This window comes from Puma concolor, chromosome C1, assembly GCF_028749965.1.
Source record: "Puma concolor isolate L17-30 chromosome C1, mPumCon1.1.hap2, whole genome shotgun sequence".
Taxonomy (NCBI): Eukaryota; Metazoa; Chordata; class Mammalia; order Carnivora; family Felidae; genus Puma; species Puma concolor.
Genome location: NC_141674.1, coordinates 45,472,298 through 45,498,852, shown reverse-complemented (window position 1 = coordinate 45,498,852; position 26,555 = coordinate 45,472,298). Strand labels below are relative to the sequence as shown.

Here is a 26,555-nt window from a genome sequence, read left to right as displayed (position 1 = left end):
AGTTACAATGTGAAATCTGAAACCATATCAGTGAGCTTTTCACATTCTACTGCACTGAAATCCACTGGTCTACCTTTCCTTTGAGTGGATTTTGTTTCTTTTTTTACCCACGCATAACATTTTAACATCATGCACTGGTCATATGGAAAATATCAATTCACTGAATTATGCAGATCTTCAGAATGTTGACTCATTTCATTATACAATACAAAAAATCACATTCCTTATTATCACCACCAATCTCATCAGAATGTGAGTATTAGAATGTTGTCAAGCTCATGAATGGCAGATACTCATTTTCCAAAATTTAAATTCTTCCTTGAAAGCTTGAGTTTAACCATTGGCAACGAATGCCATGAGTTGTTTTTCTGGAAATGGCAGGCTCTTTTTATTCAATTTTAAGAAAATGTATGACATATGCCCGTGTCTAAATAGCCATAGTTTGTCAGTCTCTCTTACAAGTAATACAAATATTTTTTATTGCTCCCTCTTAAAGCATGTTTGAGTGCAATTGAGTTTTATTTTTATCTTTTAACTGTGAGCGCACGGTGTTAAAGAATACAACCATTAATACAGTTTGGTGCCACTGCCTTGACTCGTGCTAAAGCATCAGCTGTTTACTCACGATGGCTTCTCGCCATCAGTCAACACAGTGTCAGCACAAATGTCAACACAGTAAAAGAAGCAATACTTCTTTCTATTATTATGAAAATAGTTTTTACCTCAGAGACCCCCTGAAAGAATCTTGGGTATTCCCAGGGTCCATAGACCACATTTGGGAAACATTGCTAGTATTTTTTTATTTTAAAAGGTGAGCTAGCCTCAAATGTGGACTAGACATCAAGCATAATTGGAAAGCATTTCTCACTTTTCTTTGATAATGACCATGGCTTCTTTTCCAGATGACATCTGCCTAGTATGTAATTGGTGACTACATCCAAGTAAACATGTGGAAAATGAGAGCAAGTGGGTGTGTGGGCTCAGAGGGAATTGCTTGTTTGGAGGATGATGGGAGAGCACAGTTCTGGAAGGAGTTCAGTTCTATGAGTGTATATTTCTGGTCTTCAAAAGATTACCACATACATGCTGTCATACAATTTATAATGTGCCTGAGGGAGGTAGCTTAATGTAGAGAAGGAACATGGGCTTTGCACTCAGCCAGTCTTGGGTTCCTATACCAGCTCTGTTGCTACTGTCTATGTGATCTCTACCAATTAACTTTACCCTGCTAAGCCTTGATTATCCCATCTGGAAAATGAAATTACTGCTTAGAATAATGGGCTGTTAGGCATTTAAAGGATGGGACATTGAGTGGATGCTCTGATGTACCCTACTGACCCCCCTTCAGGAATACACTTGTTACTGCAGGGAGTGCTGCTGAAGACAGCCCTCAGTGTCAGTCTTGGTGAAAAAAGAAAACTGCTTTGCCCAATGTCACAACACCTCTTAATGGGCAGCCTGCTTCCAATGACTGATCAATAGCCTGGCTACCTCATCTCAACTTGGTACATTTCTGAAAGGCCATCTCAGCTCCAGTACTCCTCATGGGGTCAGCTGATGTCTTTGTTGGACTGTATTAGAGCTCAGTTTCTCACTCTGCCCAACCCTGTGTCCCTCCCCTTCCCTTCCACAGGTGTCATCCTAAGTCTCCTGAATAGAGTCCTGTATGCTAATCTTCAATTCAGATTCTGGTTTCTGGTGAGCGCCACCTGATGCCGATGTTCTATTAATGTTGTAATTATTATTCATGATCCTCCACTCCCTATGATGGTGTGTGGGCCCTGGTAGCTAGGGACCCTTTGTGTGCTGATCCCTGGTGGTTGTAAGAGGAGGGTTTTGAAACTGGAGCCAGGAGAAGGCTGAATTCATCTTCACCAATTAGGAGGGAGTGAATATAGTTTGTGGGAAGGAAGAAATGGAGTTGTAATGAGAGGAGAGATGGGGAGGCTGGGAGAGAAAAAGACAACAAGAACACCCCCCCCCCCCCACCTTGGAATAAGACTAAGAGGAGACCGGGGGGGTTGGACATGTCTGGTGAGGATTTTTATATAATAGATTCTGGAACCACCATGTTTGGGTACAAGTCCCTGCTCTGACATTTACTTTCTCTTTGAGCAAGTTGTGTTATACCTTTATGCCTCATTTTTCTCATCTGTAAAGTAAGAATATCAAGAATACCTACTTCAAAGAGTTGTTTCGAAGATTCAGTGAGCTCATTGGAAATAAAAAATGAGAACTAATTTTTTCCATATTTTTATCACTATCCAATGGGAAGTTAGAGAAGCCTACAAAATTACAGTAATAATGATGTAGATGTACATAACCTCAATAGTTTCATTGAAGACAGAGTCCCTAAGACTGTGTAGGAGAAAGAAGTGAAGTTTTTGCAGAAGAAGGAACATTTGAGAGATTGTAGAATCAGTAGAAGCTTGCCAAGAAGACAAGTATGGCAGGGCAGACAGGATAACACCTGCAAAGGCTTAGAGGTATGATAATTCTGGAGACCATGGGGATTTCTACTGTTACTGATTTGCTCTGATGGAAAGCTACAGTCTGCAGGAGGAAGTGAGTGGCTGGAGATGACATGGAGAATTGTGCAGCCCCCAACCAGCTCCACTGGATCCTATATGTCAGCTGGGATTTCATCTTGTGGGTGCAAAGTAGCACAATTACAAATATATTTGAGCAAGGATGTTTTACTAAAGTATTGTTTGTAACAGCCAAAGACTAAGTGTAAATTTAGTATGTTTCAGTATGGGATCGATTACATTTAATTATGGGAATTTAAATGGAATACTATGTGATCATGAGAAAGAATGAAGCAGAAAGGTATATGTGCAGACATGGGACAGTCTCCCCTTTCTACTTACAGGAGACCAAAGGATGATGTAGAGCACAGCATAGAGTGTCCGTTCATCTGTATAAACACATGGTGTGCATGGAATGTCTTTGGCAGAATACTCAGAAATCAGTAACAGTAATTGCCTTTGGAGAGGGGAACGTGCTGAATGGTCTGGAGTGGAAGACTATTATGGAATGAATGCTTGTGTACCCCCAAAGTTCTTATGTTGAAGTCCTAACCCCCAAAGTGGCTATATTTAGAAGTGGGACCTCCAAAGAAGAAACGAAGGTTAAATGAGCTCATAAAGATAAGATCCTTATCCAATAGGATTAGGGTCCTTTTAAGAAGAGACATCAGAGAACTCTCTCTCACTCCGCCCAGGCACCGAGAAAAGGCTCTGTGAGGGCATAATGAGAAGGCGGCTGTCTAGAAGCCAGGGGGAGAGCTCTCACCAGAAACCGAATTGGCAGGAACCTTGATATTGGACTTCTATCTTCCAAGACTGTGAGAAAATAGATTTCTGTTGTTTAGGCCACCCGATGTGTCGTACCTTGTTATGGCAGCCAAAGCAGACCAATGGAAAGAGAGACTTCTAATTGTAATTCTTTCCTTTATATTATAGATAGTTTTAAATTATTTGTGTTCCCAGGTCTCACCAGCTTATGAGAGAGCCACTAAATTGAGAGAGTAGGAAGCACCTCCCCTTTCCTTCACGAGAATTTCAAAGGTCCCAGTTCTCTCCTTTCAAGCCTCTTCCCCTGTCTTGACAGTGGGCTGGAGGTCATGTCTTCCCCAGAGTAGTGCTGTTGCAGACATCTCTCTGATGCCTACAAGACTCCAGAAGTAGATGCTGCTGTTCCTTCATAATTTGATCTTGGGCATCAGTGTTGCCCCGTTTGCCTTAGCTTTGCCCCAGGTTGGCCTGGGTAGCACAGGAGCAGCAGCAAAACAGTAAAGAGTACTGATTTCAGAGTTAGCCAAGCTCATGATTGAGACCTTGGCTCTGAACCTTATTAGCGGACTTGCATAGCCATCTATGAAACTTCTCTGAGCCTCTGTTTTTTCATTTGAAAAAGGAGAGACCCATTATGAAGATTAGTAATGAAGCATAGAGTGTTCCCAGCACCTAGTAGACACCCATTGTGGCAGCTGTTATTACAAATGTCAGGGTTATTTTTCTTGTCTCTTTTGCAGCTCTTGAAAGTGACTTTGCCAACCCAAGAAACACCAATGTTCATTCTGTCCCCGATTAGTAGGATTGCTTCCTTGCTTCCTCTGTATCCAGACTATAACTTCTTACTCTTCCTGTTTTGTTATGGCTTCTAATTTCGAGGAATTGGGGATACATTTTTTCTGGGCTGGTTGGAGGACATTTATATAGGAGTACCAGTAACCACAGATAACTTCTTGCTGACTGTAACCACCAGACACTGATTTTCTTTTAACTTACAGTTATGTCCTGTTCAACCTACAGTTTGGGGGCAACCTTTGAATGGACTACCTTTGAGAACTTAATACTCACTAACTTGGAGGAAGCATATTCCACAATTTTTTACTTGTCTCTCAGGCAGATAGTTTAATGAAATAAGAAGAATGTTGGCTTTGAGGTCAAATGTTCCTGCATTGATCTTGATTTTGTCTCTGCTAGTTGGGTGAACTTGGGCAAGTTATTTATCTGGTTCTGTCATCTGTCCAATGGAGGTAGTTCCTCTCTCGCAGAGTGGTTGGAAGAACTCAATGAATTATTAAATGTCAAGTATACTTATACAATGCTTAATATGTATTATAGAACTAGTAAATGTTAGTTCCCCTTTTATCTACTTGCAAATAAGAACACTGTTGGCTTTCAGAGGTGTGTTAGAACATCTAAGTCAGCATGGGGATTGAAGTTGGTCTCCTCCACTTCCAAATTAAAATTAAGTTGGGTACAGATTCTTTAATTTTTTTTTAATTTTTATTATTTTTTTAATATAATTTATTGTCAGATTGGCTTCCATACAATACCCAGTGCTCATCCCAACAAGTGCCCTCCTCAATGCCCACCCCCCACTTTCCCCTCTTCCCCACCTCCCATCAACCCTCAGTTTGTTCTGTGTAGTTAAGAGTCTCTTATGGTTTGCCTCCCTCCTCTGTTTGTAACTTTTTCCCCCCTTCTCTTCCCCCATGGTCTTCTGTTAAGTTTCTCAAGATCCACATATGAGTGAAAACATATGGTATGTGTCTTTCTCTCACTGACTTATTTCAGTTAACATAATACCTTCCAGTTCCATCCACGTTGCTTTAAATGGCAGGATTTCATTCTTTCTCATTGCCGAGTAGTATTCCATTGTACGGAAAGAGCCTAAATGTCCATCATCTGATGAATGGATAAAGAAGATGTGGTTTATATATACAATGGCTGCAGATTCTTAAATGTACCCAGTTCACACTGTAGATTAGAGAGCCACAGCTCATTTTAAGTGATAAACAGTAGGCCTTTGGAGTCAATTGTGTGAATAGCTTTCAACAATTTTACAAGGGTATCTGTTAAGAAATTCTAAACAGGAATTGTACACACATCTTTAAAATTATCCATTCGCCCTGCCTCTTCAATGATTTAGAAATATTTTATTTTGTATTGACATATTTTTGTAAGCTATCCCAAATTCGTTGTGGAAAGAGTAGCAGTATAGAACACATAAACCAAACAATGAAATGAAGTACAATAAATGAAAGAGCCAAAGAAAGGATTTGTCCAGGGCAACTTTCTGCCTCCATGTGTGTTTTGCATCTTAATTATCCTGAAAGCTTTGAGAGAAACATGCCATTTTAATGACCAAACACTACTTGACCTTTCTTTTTTTTTTTTTCTACCCACAAAGAAAACATCTAAAGAACAAAACTTTCTGATATGGAGCAAATTCTTATTTTTCTCTGGCACATCATTTATGGTCTTGTCAAAGACAGAGGAAGAAAGGCTTGCTGAGGGTCATGGGAGCGTGTGGTGCTTGAGAGGCACCTGGCATTCCTGGCTCTGTCTCCTACTGGGGCATAGAGCTGTGTGGAGAGCTGGACGTTTTCAATCACACACTCGCTTAGTCTGTAACATTAACCCTATGAGCCTTCTCCACTCTTCCCATAATATTTGCTGTGTATCTCCTTCCCCAACCCTGGGCTGATAGAACAAACTAGTAGAATCAGTTGACACAACCTCTATCAGAAGCAACGGGGCTCGTCTTATCCAGAGCCAATAACATACAACATACAAGATGGCTGAACTCCAAGGTTGCTGCACATTAACATACAAGAGGGAAATTATCAGTGGAGAAATACAATCAAGCCATGTGGATGGGTGACAAGAAGTCCTTTGGCCAGAGGAACAGATTGCATACCAATGCTGCCCTGGCTCACTGCCCTGAAGAAATACATAGCAATCCACACTCGGGGAAAATTCCATGAAATAGCAGAGCAGAAACCTCCTGAAGCCAATGGCAGCACACTCCAAGAAAAACATCCAATGAACCAAACCCCAAACAACGCAGACCTCAGAAACGTAAATAAAAATTAACTGAAAAAGGAAACCTTCAGAGTCTTGGGAAGGAACACAACAGATTAAGTGACCACAAAACACTAAAACACCAACTAGTTATTTACCCACTGCTTTGTGGTAAATACAAGGCCCGTAGTCTCCAGGAGGTTATTTCTGGGCGCCAATGACTTAGCACATAGGCCAGCAAAGAGCATGGACTTTATTTTCCTTCCCAGGGCAAGTGGCATTTATAATGGTCCTGAGAACCAGGAGGAAGTTCCTTTGAACCTCTTAGTCTTATAGCTATTTATAAGGATGAGAGAGGAGCAGAGAGTGGGAAAAACATTGGGGTTAAAGTCAGAAGCCTTGGGTTTGTGTGCCCTGCCCCTTACTAACTCTGCTATCCTGGGCAAGCTACTAAACCACGCTGAGTTTCAGTCTCCTCATTTGGAGAGATGAATGGGTAATAGCAATTTGTCCCTCACAAGGTTGATATGAATATTAAATGTAAAAAGGGATATAAAGAGAACTTCATAAAAGGCAAACTACACCAAGACAGCCAGTTGTTCCTATTACTGTTCTACTTCATTTATGTCGGATCATAGGAGAATTAGCATCTACCTACTTTGGGTGAATTTCTTGAGAGCTGAGATGTGCCCCTTTGAGCATCTATTCCAACCAGTTTGGTTAAAATCTATAACCATTCACCTCTTTTAAAAGATTATAGAATATAGATTAGAGTTTTCTTGATGACTTAAAATCAAAGTTATAAACACCTGCTGTTGTTCTAAGTAGCACTACCATTCTGTGTGTTTGTTTTGGATTTTTTTTCCTTCTGGGAGTGGACGCATAGCCTCAACCACTGACCTGTCTTAATAGCTTCTCCTACCTCTATTCTGCTTGTCTATTTCCAATTTAGTCAAAACCAGATAACCAACCTCATTAAAAATGAGTGCTAACTCTGAATCAGGGAGTCTCTATTTAGAATCTTAGTAAGAAAATATGTGGTGTTCACGCGGGGACTTTGAAAGCACCACAGTGGAGCTCAAAGATCATTTTTCTGGCTTGAGATTAGAGAATGGCAGGTGTTCGACAAGCTGACCTCAGGGTGAACATGTGGTGCCTGCGTTAGGAATATTTTGGATGGATCTGGTCTGCTCACATCTCTCTCACATTTTGATGTAACTGTAAGTGTGATAATGGTCATTTTACAGTCAGTGAAGAGTGAAGGCTGAATCAGAAGGATTAACATGAGGGACAAGGAAGTGTCTTGAGGACTTGTGGAGCATGCCTGTGTGTGTCAAAATGTATATGATATCTTAGACTGTTTTGAATAAATTAAATTCCCTATTTAGGCACAGAAACGTTCAGTTCAGCAAAATCAGTTATTGGATTGATTTCTTCTCTGGACTGACTCACTGTTCTATTAATTTTCCCTAAATAAATTGTTGTTTTAGCACCATCACCTCTCGCCACGATGGAATCATGATAGAATCACAGAGGTTTCCTAGTAGAGGAAACCTTCCAGGTTGTACAATCTTCTGGCTTCCACACACGACTCTGAAGACCCATGTTGGTCCTGACAAATTTTCACCAGTCTGTGGAATGATAAGAAAAAAATAAGGAAAATAGGACAATGCAGCATTCTTTTCCTAAAATTAACTCATCCCATTTAAAGTGATGCCTTGTGTTCTGATGTCTTTCTCTTCCTTCTCTTCTGGTGTCCTTTACCCTTTTGTCTGAGATGATTATAATGGTAAGTAGCTGTTAACCTGAAAAATGCCTATTCATCAAATAACAGAGTTGACAGTGCTATGTTAGGCTCCTGGTCTGTGGGTGTTTTGTGTGGTTGTTTGATCTCTGGATTTCAAAAATGTGAGAACTACAGATCTAGACCAGCTCCTTCCATTTTCAGACGAGGGAACAGAGACTCTGAGAAAATTTACACAACTGAAGTTCACACAACTAGGAAGTTGGAAAGCTAAGAACAGAGCATGAACTTGCTGCTCTGTCTCCTCCAGCGCTGTGTCCTTCCACAGCTAGAATGTCAGTATTATTACCAGTTCTGTGGGATGTCAGTATTCTTACCAGTTCATGAGACTCTGGAAGAGGAAGGTAGTGGAGAAAAGGGAGCCTCTATTTCTTGACCATGATGATGTGCCTGACCCAATGATGCTTCATGTGTATTATTTCCTTTATTCCTCCAACAGCCCTAAAAAGAAGCTAAAATTGAACGCATATTATAATTCAGTGCATTATTGAATGCATGTAATGAGGAAAACCACGTTCAGAAATGTGAGCCAATTTGAGTCAGAATCCATCAAGCCATATTACCACCAACCTCCATGTCGTCCGACAAGCATTTGAGTGGCTTCCCTGTACAAGGTAAGTCTAATGCTAATGTGAAAGATTTTAGCAAATTATAAAGTGATGAACGAAGATCTTGTAATTTTTTTACTATTCCTCTCAAACAGTCCTATGAGGCTGGTTATTATCATCTCCATTTTATAGATGAGAAATACGCAAAGAGCATGTAAACATTGCTGAGCTGAGGCTGGCTTCCTGACTCCTCATCCTGGCCTCTGTGTTCTACATTCACTATGTTAGGGATATCTTATTCTGGAGAAGAAACATGGTGCACCAGAAACACTTCAGTCCACAAAGGATTACGAGCCAATCGGCCATAATTGTTGCTTTGAAAAGGCAGGAGCAAAAGTAGAGTTGATGGAGATTCCAGGCGTGAAAGGGTCGTAAGTTCTGGGCTTTCCAATACTAAGCCATCCTCCTCCAGATGATTTTAATAATCTCCAGCACATGTGTTCTAACCCCTTGATGCTGTACAATATGTGTAACCAAATAAAAGATCGCTCCAGATTCGGAGATTTACTGTTTGTGATGGGAAAAGGCCAACCAGATGACATCATTTATATTCCAAATATGAGCTGCTGCCAAGGCTGGTGATGTTAAGCTGGAGAAATTGATCCTCAACGTTATTCTGTGAAGGAAAAAAGAGAAAAGATCTTGGCTGAGACAGTATCTTTTTGTTACTTATGTGAGTATGAAGACTAGTTTCATAAACTTCTGTTGTATCTAGGATTGCTTATGTCCGGTGTGTGGACTGTTTAGACACACAATGACGTCCATATAATTAAACTTACCAAGTTGGGTGATCAGAGTGACCACTTGGTTGTTGTTGTTGCCGGATGGATAACCGATGAGGGATTGACCTGAGGCTTGTCTGCTCCAGCAGACAGGGTATCCGAGCTGTGGTCACTTGTTCAAAAGCAAAGGTGCCCAGTTTGTCATGGTGGAGGGCAGTGGACTCTGCACCCATTCCCCAGCTTCTTCCTCACATGTGATTATTTTCTAGCATCCATATTCTCCATTACCATGAAACCCAGGGAAAGTTGACACCATTTTCAGTTTCAACGGTAGATCTTGATTAATCTAAATTAATAAACGCATGGCATTCTCCCCATGGCCGGTGATTCAGGAGTGACTTCTGAGTATAATCAGCTAAGTGAAAGGACTTAGGTTCCATGCTCGAGGAAGTGGGTTTTCCCTCTCTTTCGGGATAGATGATGGCAGAAGCACAGAGCCCCCCATTGCTAATGGCATCCATTTTACAATCGCAAGGAGGAGCAGGTTTAGAATGAAGTCAGTGTTGAGGATGGCTGAATGGAGAGATGGAAAAAACCAAAATGCTTGATTATATCATTGAGCCTCTGTGCTGTGCTTTCCCTGTCTCTGGGCTTCCTTTCATATACTATATCATTTCCTTATTATTTAAGCCAGTTTGAGTTTTTCTATTGCTTGCCCCTGAAGGCATCCTGATTGGGAGAGGTGCACATTTGCTTCCTGAGGTCCCATGCACATTTGAACCACATTTTTGTGGTGTTTTAAAGATAGAGCCTTGAATTTATGTCTAAGGACTTTATGCGTCCAGCTGCCACCACACTCAAAGTGGTCTAAAACAGAAATCACTCGCAACATTGCCTGGCTTCTTGATCTTGACCCTCCCAGCCTCATGTCCAACCCTTCCAGCCTCATCTCTAGCCATGCTCATCAGCCCCTCTACAGTCTTTCAGTTATCCTAGTGTGCCTTCCGGTCTCTCACCTCTAGCGTTGCTCATGCTTTTTCCACTGACTCTATGGATCTCCTTGACTGCCTTTTCCCCATACTCCCGCTCCATCAAACCTTGACTTAGGCACCATTTCCCCTGGGCAGTCTTCCCTTCATTGGTCCTTCTAATACTTCCCTAACACCTTACTCATCCCCTATCAGAGCACTTTCTACTCTATATGGAAATGACCCTGTTGGACTGTGGGTCCAATGAGGACAGGAAACATCTGTTCTGTTTACAGTTTTGTCCCCAGGGCTTAACACATAGTTGGTACTGCATAAAATATTTGTTGAAAGAATGATGAATTAATTACTTAAAGCTATTCAAACATTCTGCATTGCCTAGTGCCCAAGTGCCTTAATATGGCTTTCAATGATCTGGCCCTGACTTCCTGTCCAGACCCCTCTCCCGTTACTCACCACTAATTTTTTTATTTAAAGCGCACTGATTCACACGTCCTCTGCCCTTTCATGTCTTACTGCCCCTATGGGCATTTGTTACTTCCTGAAACTACCCATTGTTGTGGAGCTCTGCTTCTTTAGTTGGGAGATTGCTGTGAAATAGTGAAAGGAATTCAAACAAACAAACAACAACAACAACCCAACAACCCTGAATTCAAATTCTGCATAGCATCTTCTCATTCGTGTGACGTTGGACAATGTACTTAATCTGTCATCTACAACATGGGGGCAAAATTGTGCCCAACCAGGTTGTTGTGAGGATAAATCAGGGAATGGATAAGAAGTCACCTGGCATAATACTTCTTGTGTTAAGCTCTTCGAATAACCCTGCATGCTGAATCATTGTTGAAGTCTGACTTCTGGTTTCAGAATCAACCACCAATTTGATTCTAGGTTGCTTTAAAAAAGCAAAATCAAAGAGTAAAAATTGACCATGGGTTCAGACTTCAGGAAGAAAAAAAGGTTTGAGAGGGAGTAAAGTGGCATTGCGGGGTCTTTATTCTCTACTTTAAAGTCTGAAGAGTCTGGGGTTAGCAGGAGTACCGTTTGAGAAGTTATTTGGTTTGGCTAAAATGGTCACGTTGTCATGGCAGAACCTGAAATTACCAGGAAGTTTTTGAGTTCCCACAGTTTCAATTACAATTGCTGTGCCCACGGAGCGATCCTTCAAGGCCAAGTGGGAACACAGTGGCAGGTGTTCAGTGGTGCTTTTAAGATGCTGCTAGGTAAGAGTGAAGAACTAGGTAAAAGCCCATTAAAAGCTTTCCCAAATGGGAGGGAACCACATTGTCTAGATTCACAGAGTGAGCTGGACTTACAACTCTTTCCCATAGTACTGGGTTCTATTCTTTGACCAAGCTCCTAGTTTTTGATCCCTGGCTTCTGTTCTACGCCTCCTGTAGTTTGGGGCAACTTACCTATTCAACAACCAGCTTTCCCTAGAGATATTTTGGAAGAGTAGGGGAAGGAAGGAGCTATCTTCCAGAAAGGGGTACAGAAATTAGATGCTGCATCTAAACAGAACCTTTCTTTCACTTAAATATCTTCATGGTTGAGTGGAAGGGAAAAAATGTGTGTTTTGGAACCAGAAAGCTGGTTTTGAATGTTGGCTCATCCATTAATTGACTATATGATTTGGGGCATGCTACTTGACCTCTTTGAGCCTCAGCTTTTTCATCTATGAAATGGGCCTAATATCTGTCTTGCACAGTCTTGGTGGTAATGAAATGAGACCACGGATGCAAAACATTTAGCAGAGTGCTTAGGAGGTGTTCAACAAAGTTGACTTTATTGCTAATTTTTAAAATTATTACTTCCTACACATCAATGTCAGTTATGTCAGAGTGAGATGGCAGGTACAGTTTCCTTTGGACCTGGCTTATAAGCCAAAAAGGAAAAGAGATATAATCCAAAAAGTATCAGAATCATACTTTACATTGAACATTTCTGGCAGCTTTAGCCCTTATGAAGGTGGGCCAAGACAGTATCTTAGAATGTCAAGATGTAGATCCAGATTCCTCATTGTGCATGGAATGGAGTGAGGGTGCAGCGAGCTGTCTATGGAGTGAAGATTAAGTGTACAGAGAAAGACAGATACCATCTGTTTTCACTCTTATGTGGATCCTGAGAAACTTAACAGAAGACCATGGGGGAGGGGAAGGGAGAAAAAAGTTAGAGAGGGAGGGAGCCAAACCATAAGAGACTCTTAAAAACTGAGAACAAACTGAGGGTTGATGGGGGGTAGGAGGGAGGGGAAAGTGGGTGATGGTCATTGAGGAGGGCACCTGTTGGGATGAGCACTGGGTGTTTGTATGGAAACCAATTTGACAATAAATTTAACATTAAAAAAAAAGATAACCTTCAATTATAAAAAAAAAAAAAGAGTGAACTCCCATGGAGATAAGGATTACATAGACAGAGAATGAAAAATAAAAGTGTAAATGGGAGTAGGGACATCTGGGTCCTGAGACCCAGTTTCCTCATTTGTAAAATAAAGAGGTGGCATAAGTGTCTCAAACTGTGGGTTTCCTAACTCTTTATATTTTCTAACTGGGATCAGAGGAAAGAGGAGATGAAAGGAAGAACAGAAGAGGGAGGAACTGAGTGCAATCACTGTGCGAGAGAGCAGGAATGGCCAGGATAAAGGTAGTGATATTTTGTGTCTTTGGTTCATGGACTCCAGCTAATGCTTAAGGTCTCTTCCAGGACTTTTCTTTCTTTTCTTCTCTTTTCTTTTCCTTTCCTTTCCTTTCCTTTCCTTTCCTTTCCTTTCCTTTCCTTTCCTTTCCTTTCTTTTCTTTTCCTTTCTTTTCTTTCCTCTTCTCTTCTCTTTTCTTTTTTCTTCCTCCTCCTCCTCCTCTTCTTCTTCTCCTTCTCCTCCTCCTTCCCCCTTCTCCTCCTCCTCCCCCCTTCTCCTCCTCCTCCCCCTTTCTCCTCCTCCCTTTCTCCTCCTCCCCCTTCTCCTCCTCCTCCTTCTCCTCCTCCTCCTCCTTCTTCTTCTTTTTCTTCTTCTCCTTCTCCTTCTCCTTCGCCTTCGCCTTCTCCTTCTTATTCTTCATTAAGGACCAACAAATAATGAAGTTTCCAAGAAGAATGTGCTCAGCTAAGCAAACATTTACTGAGCAGCAACAAGCAGCTATTGTACTAAGTACAAGGGGTATGAGGATGACTAGAATGTGGTCCATCACTCCAGTGATTCCTGTAGTTTAGTGGCAGGGACAGAGACTATGCTTGTAACCTCAACATAATGTGATGAGTCTGTGAAGGAAGCCCAGGGAACATGGAAGCTCTGAGAAAGCAACTCGATGGCAGATGTCAGGAAAGACATCCTCAAGGAGGTGGTACCTCAACTGAGTCGTGAAGGATGAATAGGAGTCTGCCCTGTGAGGACAGATGAAGGACAGTGTATCCACTCAGAACAATGACCTTTGCAATCCTGGTTTATTCCTCTGCATCACTCCTAGGGCAGCAACATGGAAATCATTCCAAATCGTTGGCTTGGGATGGTTTATTTTGGATGTGCTCATCACTGAGTACATATTTTTCCAGGATTTCTGAGGAGATGGATTTCCATGTGTGCTGTGCTGCAGCATGTCTCCTCAGGGTGTTTATTTACTGTGCTTTATTCCATAACCTAGCAGGGTGTCACAGCTGGAGGCAGCTGGTGGTAAATAAATAGCTTCCATTACCCAACCCCATTACCACCCTCCATCCTGCTTTGAAAACATGGTCTCAGCCCATGGGTTCCTCCACCCTCGGATCCATTGCAAAGTGTCAAATCCCTGTGGAATTGCAAGAGCGTTTCCTTTTAAAAATGAAATTAAGAGATAAAGCAAAGGACAACTTAAGGCACCAGGGAATTCAGGCTCTAAAAAGATAGGCTTTCCTAGAGAAACCGGCTAAAGCATATAGGCTCCCTGATAGGAAAACAAAGTCACAAACATAAACAAATCAAATTTATGTTGTGGTCTGCTATGAGGGGGATTTGGGAGTGACTCAATAACACATGGCTTGGTTGGGACTTTCCCATGTGCTCTTTGTTTTCACATATTTTATCTTATGTGTGGTTCTGTGTTAGGTTTGTCAAACCAGCGATGGATGAATACAGAACAAATGGGAGGGGCGAAGGCAGGGAATTAGCAACATCTACTTTCTGTCTGTCATGACGCTCGTGTGTTGGAAGTTCTGATATGAATTCACAGTTTTACACCACATCCTTATCTCCAAAACTACAAGAAGTCAATAGCCCAGCCATTTTCACCAGTTCCTTCATGCATCAGACTCTCAGGCTTTCTGCTACATACAAGTAAAATGGAGGATATCCCGCTTATGCTGTGTGTGTGTGTGTGTGTGTGTGTGTGTGTGTGTGTGTGTGTGTGTGTTTTGGGTGGTGGGGGGGTGCATGCAAGGAGAGAGAAGGACTCAGACATTTATTAAGGATCGCCTTCTATTCCTGAGTTAGCAAAATCCAAGAAACCATTAAAAGAGCTAGAAGCATACATTTGAAAGTGGACACAGTACTTACCCATTTGGACATTTAAGACTTTAAAAAGGTCAAGGCATTTATCTGAGGGAGGAAAAAAAATGAATATCTATAATTTTCTCTTTACTTCCCATTTAAAAGTTTTTTTTTTAATGTTAATTTTAAGCCATAGTATGTGCACATTTGCACACAAGCGGGGGAGGGTAAGAAAGAGAGGGAAAGAGCTGTCAGCATAGAACCCCACGTGGCGTTCAATCCCATGAACCATGAGATCACGACCTGAGCCAAGATTAGGAGTCAGACACTTAATCAACTGAGCCACCCAGGCGCCCCTCTTTATTTCCCATTTAATAGGAGAATTAGTGAGTGAATGATAAACTGGAATGAGAAATTCTTACAGCTTTGCCTTGGTAATATCCTCAGTAATATTCTTTTGCTAGGCAGGCATTTTTCTTGAAGTTAAGCTTGATAAGTCTGAGTGAATAGTTCTTGGCAAGGAACAGATCAGGATAAGACCAAAATATTGTCATAAAAACAGTTTCTATTAGACTCTGAGACATGCAAGTAAGTCGGCTACCAGTTCTACTGGCACTTGAGCAATCAGAATGAATCCAGGAGAAAAAAAAAAAACAAAACTGGAAGCCTTGTAGAAATAAATGCTAGTACATTTGAGTACAATCTCCCTTCTGAGACTTTCCTGTTATCATCATAAACTTAACATCAGATGAGTTCACTAGGAGGTAAGGAGAAAAGGAGAGGGAGCAAGTGAAAGAAAATCTTCATAAAGGAATTGGATGTTCTGCCTTTTGGGAGAGATTCATTCTCCTCTTCGCTCTATAATTTCGTTGTTATTTGTTTATTTAGTTAAGTTTTAACGGCAGACGGTTCTTGGAACCTATGAAGTCTCGATATTACTGGGTACCAAACTTACTTCATGTTGCTCTAAACATTGAGACCAGAAAAGATTAGCCACAGAAATGTCGAGGTGTATCTGAATGCTTTCAGAAAGCAAAAGGTTAGTGTGTGGGGGGCATATAAGCAAATTGCACATGCCCCCTTCTCTAAAAACGTTCACGTCCTGGCTTTTTCCAGGCAATTTGGAAATAAATTTACGAGAAAGTCCATGAAGCTTGAGATCCAGCCGTATGTACAGAAAGATGCTTTTATAATATTGAGAGTATTGGCTTTTTAAAATATCTGTATATGCCACCGTTAATTACATTAATTGCAAGCCATATTGAAGACAAAGACTAAATAATCAAGTAGTCACATTAGAACATTTTGAGTTTTTGCGATTTTTTTTTTTTTATCTTTTTGTTGTCAATATATGTCTATTTCACTTACAGAAGATGGGTATTCAGGGTCATAAGCACAGGTGTGATCAAAACAGAATATCATTATTTGTGACTTTAGCTTTCTTCCTAAATTTATTGGGTTATAGTAGCGCCATGCTCTAGAGGTGCTTATATAATTTGTATCATTCGGCATATTCAGATCTATTGACTTATTTGTAGGTGGCACAGAACAGCATGTATTAAGTTAAATGTTGGTTCCCTCCTCTGCCCCAGCTCTTTTTTCCCCTTTTCTGGCTGGGGAAGTAGAGTAGATTAGGAATCCGTAAAGATAAATGGAGGGTGAGATTAGTGAACAACTCCAGGTATGTTTTCTTCGTGTAGGCCAAAGGGATCAGATTTTATCTGCTTTGCAACTCTAAAGGCTTTGAGATCATAGAACATCCCATGACTCATAATCTCACCTAGGCTTTTTCTTTCCTTTCAAGCTCTAATAGCATGGCAAGAATCCTCATCGGTTCCTCTAACAGAAGAATTGCATGTAACCATCTGTTAACTCCTTTGCTCCCATGTTCCTCTTCTTGAGATAGCCGAGTGGCTTCACTACCACCTTGGGCATGTAACCTTGCCTTGTACATTGGGCAGAGGCCAGCCACTCCTACCCTTCTACAGAGTTACCACTGTCGTCTGCCCCCAGGTTCTCACTGAAGCATGCCATTTCTTACACTCAGTGCCTCTCTGCTGTTAGATTGTCAGATGGTGGGACTGTGTGGTGTAATCTGATCTTTTCTTAGAAGCTCTTTTGACACTCAGTACCCAAGTGCCTCCTGGGTCAGGGTCAGGGTCAGGGTCACTGGATGTCCAAAGCATTGAGAGTATTATGGCATCCCTATCTCATGTGTAACTCAAAATAAAGTCAAAGTAAGCCACGAAACATAAACTGGTAAACTAGCCGAAATTAAAATCAGTCCCTCCTTTTAGATTATCCTGGATAACTGTACCCGAGCAGAGCTATTGTACATTGGTTCATTTAAAATTATTCATTCATTCATTCATTCGCTTGTTTAGTCATTCATTCATGTATTTGGTCATTGATTAGGTATTCCTCTTTGAGCCATGGGTTCAGCTGGCTGCTATTAGAAAATCCAGCACTGATTAAGTCTCTTTCAGTCTTGCTCATTCCAATCCTCCCTCTTGGCCATGCTACCTGGTACACGCCTGTCTGCTACAGATTTCCTCTTACCATGCCCTCCAGAAAGATGAATGATCTTAGAAAGGACTTTTTCTCTTGCCTCCTCTCTTGGTGGGGGTGGGGGAGAGAGGAGGTAATTACCCCGGTTAGTACTGAGTGGCTAATTAACCTTATGCCTTCTTGAACCTGGTGAGGTCGGTTTCCTTTTGCCTTGGATCTACGACCAAATTCACCTGATGCCTATATTTTGCAAAACTGTCTAGTGCTCGTCAGGGAAAGGAGGTCCATGGAGAGGAGATCTTGTTGGGGGTCCTTGGGTAGCCAAGGATAAGGTTGAGACCAGCTGGGGTAGGTGGGTCCTGGAGGAGATGGTGCTTCACTGGGACCTGTACGTGTTAGAGGAAGTAGGAGTAAACACAATTTCTCACCCATGTTTAGGACTTTATAGTTTATAAGGCTTTCACATAATTTTCTAAGTATATTTTCACCACAGTCAATTTCACACTATCCTAATACTATCCCTATTTTGTAGAGGAGGTATTAAATCCCAGAGAGCTTGGGTGACTCCCAAAGTTACCCAGATGGTAGAGAAAGCTTCATCGACTTGATGGTTTTGTCAAAGGCTGATCCATATTTGCGATCCAGTTTGGCCCATTTCACTTTATAAAACTTTTTTTAAAGGACTGTTCTTTGTTCCTTGAATTTATTTAAGTTATTTGTACATATTTGTATTTATGTTCCATCTTACTCCAGACAAGATTTAAGCAAGCACACACATATCCCAAATGAATATGTGGGAACTGCATTTTTGAAAGATTTTGAGCCCAAAACCTCAAACGATTTGTTTAGTTTTTGGTAACAACAAAGGCACTTGTATTTCCATCAGTAGGTTTGGGGGCTGGTTTGCTTTTGCAGGGGTCTGAGTAATGTCTAGCAAAGCCTCTTCTGTTGAAGCCCAAATACACTCACGTTGTACACTTAGACCCAGTCAGAGGAAGCCAAGACCCAGGAAGGCTGCCAGATGTTTACACTGCCTTTTCATGGAAAGCTAAGCTTTTAATTTTTGTTTGCTTATTTGTTGAGCTGTAGAAGGGAAGTTTGAACAAGGCCCATTCCGGGGCAATGAAGGGCAGAATGCTAAGAGGTACTGATGAAATACATGACTGATCTCTGTGTGGGTGACGGTTTTGCTGTGTGATAACCAGAAAAACCTGAGGTCCCTGGAGGACAGGAGGGACAGGACCCTGGTTTTGGCTCTGTCACTTGGATAGCTATTGGACTGCTGGGCAAGTCACAGTCCTTAGGGAATATGGCTTTGCAGCCAAGGACATGGGCCCTGGAATTAGTGCTGGGCTTGAATCGAGGTTCCATGTGAGGCAAGGTGCATCCTATCCCTGAGCCCCAGGTTCTTCATCTATAAGTGAGGATCATATCTTATTGAACTCTTATTAGAAATTAATGATATAATGGGGCGTCTGAGTGGCTCAGTTGGGTAGGTGACCAACTCTTGATTTTAGCTCAGGTCATGATCTCACGGTTCATGAGTTTGAGCCCCGCATCGGGCTCTGCTGTCAGCACGGAGTCGGGTCCTCTGTCCTCCTCTCTCTCTGCCCCCTCCCTGCGTGCAATCTCTCTCTCTCTCTCTCTCTTTCTCCCTCCCTCCCTCAAAAAAAGAATTAATGATATAACCTAGGTAAAGCGTTTAGCACACTGCCTGCCACTTTACCGAAGCTCAGTTCTTTTGTCTACACATGAGCCATAGGAAGCCTCTGGCTTTGATGTTCTGGGGATCCATAGTGTTGCCAGGATTGCTCTGGGCCACGTGCTTTCTCAAACGGCTACCCTTTTCTTGCCACTGAATGCTTCTCAGGGCTTTCCTTGTCTTTTCGCGTTGCTGTGACAACTAAGGCACCAACTTGAGGGGAGCCTGTCTCCGTGTGAATAAACACATTGATGGTATGTATGTATCTTGGACGAGGACTTGTGGTCTGTGTCACCAAGGAAGCAATTTCCAGTGAGTCACAACGTCAGCCACTGGCATTTGGGCACTGGAGGTCAGAAAATGCAAGGGGTGTATGTTTTAGGGGGCTTTTGCTGCCTTTTTTTCATGCTTGCTTGTGCTGACCCCTCACAGAAAATGTCTTCTCCCCTCTTGCTCTGTATCTCAGTCCCACTGAGAGGCAGTAGGGAGAGGAAGAGCAGGTGGCGCTTTGTAGTCAGACACCCCTGGATTCGGTCCTATTTATGCTGTTATCGCCCAGTGCAACCTTGGACACATGGTAAGCTATTTTGACTTCTCTGAGGCAGTGTGCCTGATTGTTAGAGCATGGACGATGGAACCAGAGTATTTGGTTTTAAATTCCGTCTCTACTGCCTATTGACTCTGTGACCTTCAACATGTTACTGACCTTGCTCTCAGTTTCCTCACACTTGCAATGGGGATAATAATAGCACCTCTCCCATTGCTTGTTATAAGGATCAAATAAGACACACACACACACACACACGCACACACTAAATAAGTGATAAGTAGGAATATGTACATATATACATATGTATATCTATCATTTATTATATACATTTTTATTTATGTAAATATATATATATGCATATAGCAGTTACAACAGTGTTCAGTGCATAGCTAATGCTAAATAAAAGTCAGCTCTCACCATTATCATCATCATTAAATTCCTTAGTTGTAAATAGGTGATGATAATCCTGCTTCACAGAGTTGTGGAACTGCCTTATCTTTATTCACGCTCTCAGCCCAGCTCAGCTAGTCAGCTTCCTTCCTTCCTTCCTTCCTTCCTTCTTTCCTTTCTGCCTCCCTCCCTCCCTCCCTTCCTTCCTTCCTCCCTTCCTCCCACCCTTCCTTCTTTCCTTCCTTCCTTCCTTCCTTCCTTCCTTCCTTCCTTCCTTCCTTCCTTCTTTTCTCCCTTCCTTCCTTCCTTCCTTCCTTCCTTCCTTCCTTCCTTCCTTCTTTTCTCCCTTCCTTCTTTCCTTCCTTCCTTCCTTCCTTCCTTCCTTCCTTCCTTCTTTTCTTCCTTCCTTCCTTCCTTCCTTCCTTTTCTCCCTTCCTTCCTTCCTTCCTTCCTTCCTTCCTTCCTTTTCTCCCTTCCTTCCTTCCTTCCTTCCTTCCTTCCTTCCTTCCTTCTTTTCTTCCTTCCTTCCTTCCTTCCTTCCTTCCTTCCTTCCTTCCTTCTTTTCTCCCTTCCTTCCTTCCTTCCTTCCTTCCTTCCTTCCTTCCTCCCTTCCTTCCTCTCTTTCTCTTTCTTTCTTTCTTTCTTTCTTTCTTTCTTTCTTTCTTTCTTAACTTGAGGGTCTTTTTATTTTTCCCCCAAACATTACTGTCTCAGGACATAAATTCAGATCAAGAAACAGTACAATTAGGACAATAGAATGTGGAGAACAGTAGTTTAGAGTAATATATAAAATGTTTTTAGCTGGTTGAAAACAGAGCCATAAGAACTTTTTTCAAGAGTAATAAAAAAAGGAACTTAGATTGAAAATCATATGAACAACCCTTTCAGCAATTCTGATAAATGCAGAAGCATGAGAAAACAACATAGACAAGACTTTTGCCCATAACAGTATTTTGTGATAGAAAATTTGTTAGACAAATCTGGTCTCATTCATTGTTAACCATACTTGCATAAAATAATTGCATTTCATCATGCTCTTTTAGCTAACCTAAAGGATTTATGATCCTTCTGGCCCACGTCAGTTACCTCTTTTGCCATCTTTGTATCCCCAGCATGTGATACCTTTTAGTAAAAGTTAAATAAGTTTTCTTAAAAGGATAATTAGGATCATCATTTTATACTTTCCTTTAAAATCCAAGCCTCAGCTCAGATCTACCTTTGCCTCACTGGAAGCCTGCCTAGGTTCTCCCACAGCAACTCTATCTCACCTTTCTTTATGTGCCTGGATGGGAATAAAAGCTATTATGGGAAACACAGTTTGCTCTTGATTAATAACCAAGATGGAAAGCTGTCCGCAAACATCCCTACTCCTGTCTTGCCTACAGCTGAGATTTCCCAGTCCCCCTTCCATTAGGTGTGACCATGTGACTAAGTTCCCTCCAAAGGAACATTAGTGTAAGTGAAGACTCCACACACATCCCTGGCCCACACCAGCCTCCTACACTTGTTTCTCCATACTCATTCTCTCTCCTGGTCCCCTGAGATGTCCACGCCTAGGACAACCTTGGAAGCCACAAAGTAAATACTGTAGGCCTCCATCAATATGGAGGAGAAGGGCCTTTAAGTGGGCAACAAGTCCATTTCGGTGGTGTTAAGCCACTGCAATTTCGTCTGTTACCACAACCTAGCCTAATACAATGCTGGACACACAAATCAAATTTTTTTGTGTGTGTCCACTAGTTCAACTGAGCTACCAGAGTGAGGGGTAATGAAAATTAACATTCCTTTTGTGCTCACTAAGTACCAGAACTAATACTTGGCAAGTACATTGCTTAATTCCTTCCATATAATTTATCTTGGAAGCCCCTAGTCCTAGGTATTGTGATCGTCGCTTAACGTGAGGGATCTGAAACAGAGAAAGGTAGTGTAAATTGCATAGCAAGTAAATGAGAGAACTCACATGCAAAGGCAGATGTGAGGAAGTCCAAAGCTCTTTTGCCTAACCCATGTTGCTCATGAAAGGATGTCTAGTTAGTTGCTCTATTCCATGGATGTTTAATGGGGGCCAAAAAGCATCATATAAATTGAGACATGTCAGCCTTATTTTCAGAGCGTTTGAATAACCAATTTTTTAATCACATACCCTTAAGACTATTGCATGAGAAGTCTCCACTCCTGCAGAGGAATCATCTGTCTCACTTGGCTTAATGTTAACATGGTGGCTCTCTAAAGAGCCTGGTATGTGGTCTGGTGCCAGGTCAGAGCAGCTGCCCACAGCTTTCCTGGCTGTTTTTAGGGTTCGTGACCTTCCTGGCTTCAGTCATACCCCTCAAAGTAGTTGCCTTGTCTACATTCCTTGGTTTTTCCATATAAACAGGACACCCTAGGCCACTTATACAACTTTGAAGAGAGGTTTCTAAACACTGAGACATCTGTAAGTCTCCTTTCTGCCACTTGACTTACTGGAGTGCTGCGGTTAGGAAACCAGTCTTCCTCCAGCTGGGTCACCTTGGGCACATCTCTAGGCTTTTGTGTCCACCTCTGCAAAAGAAGAAGCTGGTCTAGAGCTGGGCTTTTAAAACAGTTACCACCGGGGCGCCTGGGTGGCGCAGTCGGTTAAACGTCCGACTTCAGCCAGGTCCCGATCTCGCGGTCCGTGAGTTCGAGCCCCGCGTCAGGCTCTGGGCTGATGGCTCAGAGCCTGGAGCCTGTTTCCAATTCTGTGTCTCCCTCTCTCTCTGCCCCTCCCCCGTTCATGCTCTGTCTCTCTCTGTCCCAAAAATAAATAAACATTGAAAAAAAAATTTAAAAAAAACAGTTACCACCAAAGACACTATTTGGCATAATACTTGGTCTCAAATACCCCTGAGTTTTCTGTAACCAAAGAACGATATCCCATCTTTAGTACCTAATGCAATGGCTGGCACAAAACTCACGAATTTACTAGATATTTACTGATGGGATTAGAGTCTGCAAAACTTCATTAAGCTCGGTAGTCATCAGTGCTCTTCACCAAACATTCGAGATGCTCTCCCCTTCCAGACGCTGTGAGTTGGGATCACACTGCCAAGTCCCCTTGTGGCTGGGCCCGACCAACTGACTTGTTCTGGCTGGCGCACTGTGAGAAGAAGGTTAAACGTTTCATCTCCAGTGCCCGATTCTCAAGAATTCTTATTTCTCTCCAAGGGAAGAAGGACCCAATGTTCTAGGTAGGAGCTGCTTGATCGGCCTGGGTCCCGGGATAAGGACAGCGATGCCAAGCAGGGCCCTGGGCTGACCCAGTGGATGTGCCCTGGAAACCCAGATACACTTCTGCTGGTTGAAGACCCTGAGGTTTGGGGTTGTTCGCTATCATAGTGTGATCTGGCCTGTCCCAACTGATTCTGTAAATTAGATCATAACCAATTGGCCTTCCCATTGTTAATAATCACAGAAATTTATGTCTTACGTTCAGAGCCTCTAACAAGAAGGAACCAATTGGTGTGATTACTGATAACATTCCTGCCAAACCCAAAGCAATGGCATCATTTCAATAGCAATAGTCACAACAGGATAGCTTTATCCCACTTACGAATCTAATTTCTGTTGGCTTTTTAAACCTCGTGTGTATGACGTAGATGTGCATTACTACTTTAGGTCTTGTTTTTATTCAGGGCGCCCCATTTGGATATCTCTGGCCTAATGTGTCCCAGAGGCCTTTCTCGTCTGGCACACTGGAAGGAACATGCTGTTTGGAAGCAGAGAGTAAAGTCCTTTGACCTTTCTTAATCCACTTCCTTGCTTCTAAAGGACGAAAATACTACATCTGTGCGTTGTTGTGAAGATCAAATGAAATGTTATATCTGCTACACTTCAAGCAGCGTGCAGCCCTCGTGTGCTTGGTTCCCTGAACGCGTTGGGTGCCTTTTGGTTTTCAAGTGTGGGTGACTGTGTTGCCACGTGTCCTGCACAGTTCTGGTTTCTGCTACTTGTTCTTACATAATTATGAATAGGGTTTCCTTTCCATCTCAGAGATCCCTGTTTTGAGATCAGGGGCCTGTGGCTCTCAGCTCCAAGAGCTAATCCTGGAGCTCCACGGTTCTGTGGTCTCCAGGGTCGCACACATCAGGGTCCATGCAAACCGCTATTGTCTGTGGAGGTTCCTTTGGTCATTCAATAACCATTCTCTCCTACAAGGTGTGCAAGATAGACATGCTTTATCCTGAAGTTTTCACATTAATGGGATAGCACACCTCTACCTCTGTCAGAGGCATAGAAGTAAAGGCTGGCGAGGACCCGAAGATCATACTATCCAGCACCTCAATTTTCTCTGGAAAAATAGGCCACAGGGGAGAAGTGGCTTGTCTCAGATCACATAATAATTGCAAGGCCAGCTGTCATGTCTCCCCATGTCATGCTCCTAATATTTTTGCTAGCCTGGCAGTGTTTGAGTGTTTGAGCCCTGGGATGGGGTTACAGGTATACCAGGTACTTTCCACCTGAAATGTATGGCTAACAGTGTCTAACTCCTGGAGTTGAGAATGTTTAGTGAGTTAAAGCATTTGGTGTCCTCAGAGCATGCATGGAACACAGTGAATGTGTAGGAAACACCGCCTGCCTTCTGTTGTCACCATCAATCTTCCTCGCCATGGTTTCCAGCCATGGGCATGGTTGTTTTGTTAGATCCATCTCTCTGGATCTCTTTGCAAATTCTTTTTTTTCACATGTTATTTATTTTTGAGACAGCGCGAGTGGGAGAGGGGGAGAGAGAGAAAGAGACACAGAATCCGAAGCAGGCTCCAGGCTCTGAGCTGTCAGCACAGAGCCCGACGTGGGGCTGGAACCCACAAGCCGGGAGATCATGACCTGAGCCAAAGTCGGACGCTCAACCGACTAAGACACCCAGGTGCCCCTGCAGATTTTTTATAATCAGTTCATCTTATTAAAAATGGGGCAGGAAGTGACTGAGGAGAATCTGGTCACTTCCTCCCATAATGCACTGTGCAAACCTGAAAGTTAATAATAAGATAATGACTATGGGCACAGACTCCCAACATCCACACTGCCTGCGGTCACATCCTCACTTTGTCACTGACCATGTGACTTGAGTAAGTTCCTCCATTTCTCTGTGCCCCTGTTTTCTCATCTATGAAATGAGGTGGTTATAATAATACCACAAAGGGTTGTTGGGATGGTCAGTGAGCTAATATGAATAATATACTTGGAACATTGTCTAGCACATGGTAGATGCTGTGTAATGCCAGATTTTAAAAAAAATTGTCATTGCATGTGCTGTTTATTCTTCTCTATCTTTCTCTGCCCGGGGCAGAGGGGAATCATTTACAACCCCGTTTCTCCATCAAGTTGGCTTCTCTCTTTTCCCCAAGTTCTCTTGCAGACTTTGACAATTCACACTCACCAACATTACCTGGCTATAATCATACCAGATTGCATTATTTACTTTTTCTTTCTTTTAACTTTGTAACATAATGTCAGACTTATAGAAAAGTTGCAAGAATAGGGCAAAGAATGCCCGTGTCTCAATTTGGGTTGCTCTAATAAGGCAACAAGATTGGGAGACTTAGAAACAACAGAATTTGTTTTTCACATCTCTAGAGACTGGGAACTCCAGGATCATAGGGCCAGCATGACTGGGCTCCAGTGAGGGCTAGTTGCCTGATTGCAGACTGCTGATTTCTCTTTGCATTCTCCTTTGGCTGGAAGAGAGAGAGAACAAGAGAACTATCTTATTACTTTTGTAGGGCACTGATCCCATTCAAGAGGTTCCCACCCTAATGACCTCATCTGATGATCCTAGTTACCTCCCAAAGACCCCACCTCCTGACACCATCACAATGGAAGGTAGGGTTTCAACCAATGAATTTTGAGGGGAACACAGTCAGTCCATAATATCCTTTGTACCCTTTCCCTAGATTCCCCAAATGCTAATATCTTACTACATTTGTTTTATTATTTTCTCTTTCTCACTCCAGTGTTTTCTGAAGCATTTGAGAATATGTTGCAGACATGATACTCCTTTATCCCTAAATGCTTCAGTGTATGTTTTTTTTTTAAAAGCACATTCTCTTTCATAACCACAGTATAGTCAGCAAAATCAGAAAATTAGCATTGATGCAATGTTATTATCTACAGACCTTATTCAAAATTCACCAATTGCTCCAGTAGTCCTTTATAGCAAAAGGACTATTGGACTAAAAGGACTATTTACTGTCACATCTCTTCAGTCATATTTAATCTGGAGCAATTTTGTTGAGTCTTTCTGTGTCTTTCATGATATTGACACTATTGAAGTGTACAGGTCAGTTATGTTATGGAATGTTCTTAACTTTGATTTTATCTGATGTTAACTCATGATTAGATCCAGATCATGCATTTTTGGCAAAAATATCACAGAGTGATGTTGTGTTCTTCCTAGTGCTTCATGTCAGGAAGTATCAAATTGTCCCATTACTGATGTTAACTTTGCTCCCTTGGTTTTAAGGTGGTGTCTTGCCAGTTAGCTCTGAAATTTC

The 26,555-nt window shown here is 42.1% G+C and overlaps 1 long non-coding RNA gene across 1 annotated transcript in view; it reads left to right on the top strand.

Moving 5' to 3' along the window:
- The window catches only part of LOC147578040 (uncharacterized), a 244,607-nt gene that overhangs the window by 70,537 nt on the left and 147,515 nt on the right, over positions 1 to 26,555 (top strand). The window contains exon 6 of the long non-coding RNA XR_015254728.1: positions 8,561 to 8,735. This is a non-coding gene — a long non-coding RNA (uncharacterized LOC147578040). The remainder of the gene's footprint in view (positions 1 to 8,560; positions 8,736 to 26,555) is intronic.